General features: G+C 31.1%; 1 protein-coding gene and 1 long non-coding RNA gene across 5 annotated transcripts in view; one reads left to right on the top strand and one right to left on the bottom strand.

Moving 5' to 3' along the window:
* Window positions 1-1,769: 1,769 nt before the first annotated feature.
* On the bottom strand, window positions 1,770-3,382 carry LOC126845752 (uncharacterized). Its single transcript, XR_007686819.1, has 2 exons — window positions 2,917-3,382; window positions 1,770-2,154 (listed from the first exon to the last, which is right to left on the bottom strand). It is a non-coding gene; the product is annotated as an uncharacterized LOC126845752 (long non-coding RNA).
* A 265-nt stretch (window positions 3,383-3,647) lies between these two features.
* LOC126845628 (myocyte-specific enhancer factor 2-like) overlaps window positions 3,648-9,635 on the top strand; it is a 103,281-nt gene continuing 97,293 nt past the window's right edge. For 3 of the 4 annotated variants that reach the window (XM_050584407.1, XM_050584405.1, XM_050584402.1), the window contains exon 1: window positions 3,694-4,332. The gene's annotated coding sequence lies outside the window, so the exon portion shown is untranslated. Of the gene's footprint in view, window positions 4,333-9,635 lie in introns of all 4 variants that reach the window. The other variant, XM_050584409.1, reaches the window with a different exon arrangement.

Here is a 9,635-nt window from a genome sequence, read left to right as displayed (position 1 = left end):
ATAATATAATTGAGTGGGGTAAATGACAAATGTAAATTTAGAAGGCAAATGGAATTTCTTTGTTATAGAAAAATCATATATATATATATATATATGATTATAAACACACATATTTTTTATATGTGTGTCTGTTTAATAACAAAAACAAATTGTTAATAATATAATTGAGTGGGGTAAATGACAAATGTAAATTTAGAAGGCAAATGGAATTTCTTTGTTATAGAAAAATCATATATATATATATATATGATTATAAACACACATATTTTTTATATGTGTGTCTGTTTAATAACAAAAACAAATTGTCCGTTGTTTACATTCGCCTTGTTTTTTTTTTAATTACCATATTTAACCCTATAATAGTATTTATCTAATTAATTTATGATAAAAAATGTATGGTTAATATAATGTATAATTTAGTCAAATTAAGGCGCGAAAGACTGAGTAAATATTGTATTCGCTTTATGATGTCAAAATAATTAATTAATTATTGCTTTGAACATAATTAATGCGTTACGGAGGTTAGTTTTAGTTAATTAAAATATACTCTCAACTTGAGTGAGTAATTTTGGACACAGCGAATAACTTTTAAGGTTTTTGCTCAGCAGAATAATTAATGTTGTTAAGTACCTATCAAATATTTACCATATATACTCATGAGAAATATACCTAATATAAACATATTATAGAATTGTTATATCTATGTTATCATTATACTTACAGGTAATTGCACTAATAGGTATAGTGATATTTGTATCATAATGTAAATCATTGTGTTAGCTCGAGGTCAATGATCTTAACGTGCGCAAATTACATATTTTATACATATATTTTGTAAATTATTAAAAAAAAAACGGATGTACCTATCCGTTTTTTATATATAAACAACTTTATTTGAAAAAAATATAAGCGGACTGCTCGCTTTGCGAGTTGCCTTTACGACACAGTTTACCTGTTAGTAAATAAAATAAATTTGATCTTATCAACTGGCCACTTTACTTGAATAATGTTATCACTTATTTGTAGTTTTAAAATTTCACTGTGTTAAATTGGTTAACTATATTATTATAAAAAAAAAAATAAGCAATGATTTTCTTATAATTTAATTATTTAAATATATTATTTTGAATAATAAATATTATTTAAAAATTATTAAAATAAAATATAATCTTTTTATTATTTAATTAATATGTAATTTGGCTTTATTTTTTAAATGTTAATTATTAATTAATTAAATTTTGCCTAACTCTAAATAGTTTAGGTTTTATAAAATAATGATATTTTTTCAATTATATTCTATTAGTGGCGGCGCCAGAACTTTTGCATTAAGTGGGCCAGGCTGAAGCTAAACAATTTTTTTTTTGGGAGGGGGGCAACATTTAATGTTAAATAATAATCTGCGGTGGCTTTGCTTTCCCCCCCCCCCAAAAAAAATACATACATTATTTAGCACACCATTACTTTTTATATTATATTACATAACTAAAAATATTTTAAATTAACAATAAATATTTAATATTTTATTTTCCCAATTAATTTATACATTAAATTCTACTAATTTTGACTATCTAGAATGTACAATGTTGATGTTCATCTAAGCACAGTATAATTTAGATTACTGTGTTGTTTGTGTACAATTCAATCAACAAATATATATTTATATATAGCTGTGAATTATTATTAAAATAATACCAATGTTATTAAAAATATATTGTTCAATTTACTAGACACCGTACACCTTTTTATATGATTAATTTATAGTTGTTAAATAATTTGAATTCCACAATATTAAAGTATCATATTTAAATACTTCAACTTATGTATTATTTATTATCTCTAGTAAATTTACTATTTTACAAATGTGTAATAAAGTATAAAAAAAAAAGTAACAATATCATCTCATAAATGCTAAAAACACATATTAATCAAATTCATTCTGCTCGTGTTGTTTTGCTCTTTTCTCATCTTCATAAAGCTGGTTTGCAAAAATTTCGGCCTCCTTGTACCGTTGTTTTTTGTTGAATGGTTTGATCACATATCGTACTACTAACACATAGCCGAACCAACTCAGGCCGAGCATAGCCATTAATCTATTGAAGTTTGTGGCTAACGGTCCGCCAGGCCGAATAGCTGGTTTGACTGGTTTCATTCTTTCTAGAAATAAAAATGCAAAATATTAGTCTTAATTTAAAAATGCGTAAAATAACGTACATACAAACTAATAACATACGTAATATGTAGTGTAATAAAATTTTGTGCGCAAAGGCAACCAAAGTTGATACTTTTTTTAGACCTGTCCCTTAAATGATTAATACAGTACATATGTATGTATGTATATTACAGTTATATATTTCGTAATACAACTTTGTACAATAAACATTGGTTTTGCTATTAAAATTGGTTTTTTTAATGAACCTTCACTAATCCGGCGTTTTTGTTAATCCGGCAGTAACCGGGTCTGATATCTGCCAGATTACTGAAAGTCTACTGAACAGCATTAAAAAATCTAATCATGAGACTACTTTGTATATGAGGTTTGATTAACAGAGAACATTTTTCTAATTAACAGAACACAACAATCTTCGATAAACGTTTCTATTTTAAATCACCGATATAGGATTTTAGCACAAATTTTCTGACAATCGTCTACTGTCAAATCGATCCAACAGTACACGCCACTCGGCAAGTAAATTGGGATGTAACACAACGTGTAGGCTATGAAAAGTATTACTCATTGTACTAGCAAGTCATGATGTAACTTGGAAACACGGTATTTTTAGCGCGTGCTGGCTGTGTTTGCCGGTATGGCTGCTTTGGCCGTCTACATGGGAAAGACCGATTTAATGTTTACAATAATACTTTTGTGCTGGCTTCATACAGCCCGCTAAAATGTGTAGTAAAAAACAACCAGTTTACCTTAGGTTTGGTATTAGACTGTTTTGCGGGATCGAGCGATTCGAAAAACGGCTTCCAAATGTATACACCCGCGATAACACCTACGGCCGACGCTAGTATTATTTTTGGCCAAGACACTGCTCGTTGTCTGGCTACGTACTTACGCATCACTTTGTAAAAAACCTAGTAAATCCGAAAGCACTATTTTCTAACACGGTTAGATCGTTCGACTGATTATAGTGATTACTGAATATTTTTTATCAGCAGCGAGCGGCCGGCGATGATTGTTTTCACCGAAATGTGATAACACTTCCGCGTTGCCAACTGTAAATAATAAATATTATCCATGTTGCCAGCTTGACGCCAGCGGCGATAAGGCAATTAGCGCGGGTTCTGGATTTTTTGAATGCGATTTTCATTGAAAATCGACAAAATATTTTAACACGAATCGAAAGCAAACGGTTTGATCGGTGGGGAAAATCCCGAAAAGAGAAGATCGCGAACGACGAGCGGTGGGGCTGAGAGCTTAGGGGAAAGGGAAACCAACAAACGGCGGCGGAGGAGGAGGAGGAGGAGGAGGAGAGGAGCTGTTGCCGAATCGACGACCGCGCGTCTCCGAGTCGTCGGTCGGTTATTGTGTGTGTGTTCAAAATGTTTTTATTATTATTATTATTTTTTTATTTCAAATTCAATCTCTCCTTAGGTAGCCGAGGTGCCGTTCCGGTGCCAGTCAAACGCGTTCCGTAGTCGTCGTTCAAGGTCACCGGCCCGCGGCCTGGTTAAGGTTAAGCGTTCACACACACACACACCACGGACATGATGTCATCGTGACATCACTCGCGTAACCAGTTGTGGTTGGGTCGTTTGCGCGCGCGCGCACACCGTACGCCCGTTGTCAGTCCGGAATTAAAAAAAAAATATTAAAATATTATTGTTATTATTATTATCATCACGGTACAGCTGCGGGATATTGTTTGGATTATTATTATTATTGGATTTTTTTCACGTTCCCTTTTTTTCGTCCCAAAGCGGACGCCGTCGGTCGCTAATTACATCTCTTCTTTTTTTTTTTTAACTACAATAAACATACAAAAATCACCGGTTTTAATATTTCGAACCGTCGTTGTCGCGGCCGCCCACGCACGCTACCCTTTCCGTCGCCGCGGTCGGGAAACTCCGTTGTCGTCCGTCACCTGATACGATCAAACGCGCGCCGGTGGAGTGTGTGTGTGTGTGTGTGTGTGTGTATTGTAGTGATAACGTTTTGTTCGCGGGCACCTCCTCATCGTCGCCGCCGCCGCCGCCTCCGTAGAACACCTGTTGATGCGAAACGTGCGGCTTTTTCGGTCGGTCGTAGCTGCTGACGGACGTAAGATTTACGGGACGAAGACGTGTTTTCCAAACCGGTTGGTTGCCGAAAATACAAATTAACGATCGGTAAGTTTTGAAAATAATAATAATAATTTCCAGCCTATATACGTACTTATGCTAATATTATTATGACCATTACGGTTTAATTACCGTCGTCCTGATGCGTTAAAAAAAAACAGGTAATAAAAATAATAATAAATCATCCGGCTGACTGTTATCAGTTGTTGTGTTTGTTGTTTTCCAATCGGCCGTACAACGCAAAACGTACTTACGCTAACGTCGCCGCGGCCGCGATAATGTCCGTGCCGGACCATCCGTGGCGAGACGCGCGTCGCGCCTACTCAACGATGCTCCTATAAAACCATCGTTGAGTATATCCCCTTGGGTTCTCCTAAACGTTGTTACCACGACCTGCGGCACTTGCGCGTATACAATTTAGATAATATTGAATTTGAACGTGAAAAATGTATCCAGGGATGAAAACGTTACCGAGCCAAAGTTTACATTAATCGTTAGGTTTAACAAAAGTATTTATAGAATTAACAATTATACAACAAAGTATGTAGATTAAAATGATTACTACTTACTAGTATGATATACGATATTCCGATAGCTTGACCGCTATTTTGAACTTGCGTGTCAAGCTTTATAACCATTTTATATTGTGTCAAAATATGTCATACATAATTGTATTTTGAAAGTTCAAAATCAGTTGAGCATCAGAATATTATACTATTTATCATTTTAATCGACGTCGGGCTTTGATGAAGTTATCACGATTAATGTAAATATTGGCTTGGTAACGTTTACGGATTAAATGTACCAAAAGTGATTGAAATTTCACATATCTTATTATTTTGTCGTTTACAATTTTCTCAGCAGTACAGCTTTTGTCGCTAAAACAGCCTTTCCGTTTTATCCGACAACAACAATTTGAAAGGCACTTGCTTAGATCAGTCAGAAGCTTATCAAGTATGTTGACTATGAGAAGGAACCTACTTTGGAGTGACAAAGTATAGAAAATTGATTTTTGTTCCAACGTCGTCCAACCCAGAGATTGAAAACGTTAGGGTTAAGTCGGATTATTTGAAATTAAATGGAGCAAGTGCAACTGTAAAATTTTACATAGAAGCAATCATTTTTTATTTTTCATTGAACTTGTACAATATTTTGCAATAAAAGGTGGTTAAATCATCGAATTAAAATTATATATTTGAGTACTTTGGAAAATTTAACAGTTGCTCTTGCCTTGTTAAGTTGCAGTTATTCCACTTCACTCTATTGAAACAACGTAAAAAAAATACAAAAACGTACAAACAAAATACGTTAGCGAAATTATGCGAAAACGATATTTAAAACCAAAATAATTGTAACAATAAAACCGAAAAATGTGTTAAAATATATTTAAAAATAGAATAATAACTCTAATAAATAATAGTAATTCATTAATAACAATAATCATATTATGTTTGTTTGATTTTAGTTAATTTTAATTAAATTGACTAAAACGGGTTCGTAATTCAGAATCACTTGGACAGACCAAGAGAATTTATATTTGTATATATACAAATGGTATGAATTAGGTAAATCATGAGATGAAACTAGAAAAACGTTTTTATAATGTTTAATCTCCAAAACAAAAAACTGGTTTTTGTAACTTTCTAAAAAAGCGGAAAGTGTTACAATAAACAAAAAATACAACCATTAATATTAAAAACGTAGTTCACTATTAAACGATAGGATGCTTCTAAGAATGATTTGTCCACATTTGATAAAAAATAAATACTTGTTCGTTTAAATAAGTATCAATATTTTACCAAAGTTTGGACTTCGCATTACATAAATAGTATGCGATTATAATTTAAAAACATAAAATAATAGGTGTCCGAGAAAAGTAGAAGGCTGTTAATGTTTTGCTAATTTCCTTCACCCACAAGGTTAAAAATTGGCATTATTATGTTGGCAAAACACATTCTCAAATACTTAAAAAAATCATAGTCCGTTTTATTCGAATAGTTTTAATGGCTTACTAAAAAAAAATTACATTTGTTTTAGGCATTTGCCTAGACTATAGGTATTGCTCTAATGTGGGCAATAATTGGATAATGACAAGAACAGTTGGAATTCAGTTTATTATTTATTAAGGGGATTGCACGCGGTTGGTTTTTAAGGAGTTTTGTGTAGGCAATATTTAAGAAAAAAAGTGGTTTTAATAAATTTCGATCATGTCAATTAATTTACCAGTTAATTTATATAAGCTTCGTGGTATTGTTTTTAATTTAAATCATTTTGTCTATGAGTAAAAGCCATTTTAGTTAATATAATAGTACATTTTTTGTCCATCGCACAGGCTGAACCAGTGATCCGGATAAGTAATCTAAAAATGGATTTGAATTCGTCATGGAGTTTACTTATATGATCGGTCAGGGTACTTTTTTGATATCTTATTCCTACTATGTATAAAACACATTTGAATATTATATACAATTTCAGATTTTAAAATCAAATTTGGAAAGGGTTAATATTAAAAATTAAAAAAATTACCCCGACCGTTCATAAGTAAACTTCATGTCGAATCCAAATCTGTTTTTAGATTGTTTATCGGACCACTGGTTCAGTCTGTGCAATGGAATAAAAATTATGTGTTTTGACTGAAAAAACCGACCGCATGCAATCCCCTTAATTTCACATTCTGTTATAGCTTCTGATATGAGCTTTACCCTAAAGCTAACCTAATGATTTTTTTTGCATTAACGACATTCATTTATTAGGTAAATGTTATCTACTAGTATTTCTGAGGAAGACTTCAAAATCAGTTGATATTAATAGGCGTTGCCTCAGGTGGGACTATGTCTTAGCAATTGCTCTTGCATAACACACATGGTAATCTAATTTGAATGTATAAATAAATTAACAGTTCATGTATAGAATACAATATTCATAAGAAATGTAAATTGCGTTTATGCGCATTAAGTTTTTAAATAAAAACAATTATGTAGTAAATTCTTTATAGCAATTTAACTGGTCACAAATTTTACAATTATATTACACTTTTAATGGATCATCATTTTCCAAGAGATCATACCAATCGCGTTACTATTTTTATTTTATTTTTTATGGGAGGGGCGAATAATTATTATTCAAATTAATTAAAAGTTAGATTATGGTAATACAATTGAATTATTTGATGGTCAGACCTAAACTAGTATTTACCACAGCGTAATTTGTATTTAAATTGTTATTTTTGAATAATAAACATATTTGTTTAGTTATACAGATGATATTAATTAATACTTCTTATAATATTATTATGTGAACTTATTATCATCGAAAATAACAATAAAAAACAGGAATTAAAATGTAGATATTATTGTTATTCACGTGTGGTATTGTAAAAAGGATAATTAAAATAAATGCATAATAAACAAACGTCTGATATTTAAAATTTGTAAAAAAAATTATTTTATTTTATTGACAAATTAAAAATTGTAAATTTCAAGTTTTTGTCATTTTCAATAATTTAGAAAAAAATTATTTTTTATCATAATCAATATTCGTTTACTAAATAAGTAGGTACCTTTTTTGGCGGTTTTTCTTGATTTTGACAAGAAAGTGGTAAACTTTATTAATTTTTGACCTCATTCATTAACTTATGGGTACGACTTCCGGTCCAGGTATTTGTTGCACGAAAAAATCGGCCCGGTGGTTAGAAATTTGACCGTTAGACCCAATAACTATTAAGTATATATCTATTGATCTTTACAGTAAACGCTTTGAGTACCATATTCGGGTACTCAGAGAACTCAATTTTTTTATAAGTTGGGTCCAGGCACAAAAGTAGGACAAAAGTAAATAAACATCATTGTGTGAAACCACGACAAACATTTCCCGTCAGGTTCCGCGTTGAATATAAAAAAATAATTTTATCAAAATAATTTAAACAAAATCTTGTGTTATTTCCTTGTCTATAACCCCTCCCCCTTACAATTTCGGCTTGTATCAGGATTCAGGACGTGTTTGAAATTTAATAAAAACTTGTCCGCTGTCGTTGCAGCCAATAATTACTATGCACCTTTTGGACCAGTCTGTATTGCCAAAAAAAAAAAAACCATTTATTAGAGTTAATGAAAATATCATTGAATTGCATTATGCACGACCGGCCGAATGCGGTATTGGAGTGTGGAAATGATGAACTTGTTAACGGTTTCGGATAATACAATATTGTTTGTGTGTGTACATGTGAACAGCGCAGCAAAACCACATGCATTTCATTGAAAAACGCATAAACAATAATGTGTGTATGGGATTTGTTTTTTAGATAAAGAAAAATATTGTGTTCTTGTGAAGTGTAATCGGTTTTCTTCAATGTTACGGAGTGAAACCTATTTTCGTAACGCGTTCGATCGCACACAATAGACAGCGGCTTTCCTGGTGGCTAAAAATATACCGAATAATTGCAATTTAATTAAAACAATTCTTTAGTTTTACATTAATTTTTAATAATTATAGTAAAAAAAAAAAAAATGTATAAAGTAAAATCTTATCTACATTAATTAACTAGCTTATTATAGATCAGTCTTAATTTTATAGTGACCATAACAAGATGCTAATAAGTGGAAATTTTTAAAAATAAATAAAAGACATAGGTTTAGCCGTTATCTAGCCGTAACGCGTGGGAACATTTCAAATTTTTTTTTTAACGAATTAAATTGGTCTGAAAACTTTTTAATTAATTCCTTATTAAAACATAATGCATTTTTGTGCAACCTGCTATTTCTCGCTATTTTTATATTATCCGTGCCAAATGTAAATTACAATTTCTTCATGTAATAATATTATACTAATGTAACTGTTGATGGAACTCGTTTCTGATGAACGAGAATTGTACTGCGTTATCCATTGTTGTTGGCACGTTTAAATAAATAAAGATAAACAAAATATATGCCTTGTACAATTTTTAGTTACGATGACAAACTAAGAAAGTTATTAACTATTAATCATACAGAGTTTTTTAGAAAAAGCCTAAATAAAAAAAAACGCGAGCCTTTGCCAAAAAATGTTTGTTATTGAACAAAAAATATTGTTTTTTTAGGTTTATTTATACCCAAAAATCTTAACTAGGGGAGGCTTATAAAAAAAAAAAAAATTAAAATTTGCCGGTAAATATATTTTGGATCATACAGTTTTTACATGCAAATGTATTAATTTCATTAACTTCTAAGTATGTTATCAAAAATTAAGGATATTAAAGTTAAACAAACAAATTTCTGGCGTTAATTACAACAGGCCTGAAAATGCTACCCGATTTCAGAGAAGGTTTCAAATTAACAAATACCTTGTTTCTACTTTGCTGACATACTGTGCCTATG

The sequence above is a fragment of the Adelges cooleyi genome, unplaced genomic scaffold, assembly GCF_023614345.1.
Source record: "Adelges cooleyi isolate 19-005CV unplaced genomic scaffold, UGA_ACOO_1.1 ACOO_flye_CR_arks_rails_tigmint_CR_PRNA_8, whole genome shotgun sequence".
Lineage (NCBI taxonomy): Eukaryota > Metazoa > Arthropoda > Insecta > Hemiptera > Adelgidae > Adelges > Adelges cooleyi.
This window is presented reverse-complemented; position numbering and strand designations above follow the sequence as displayed.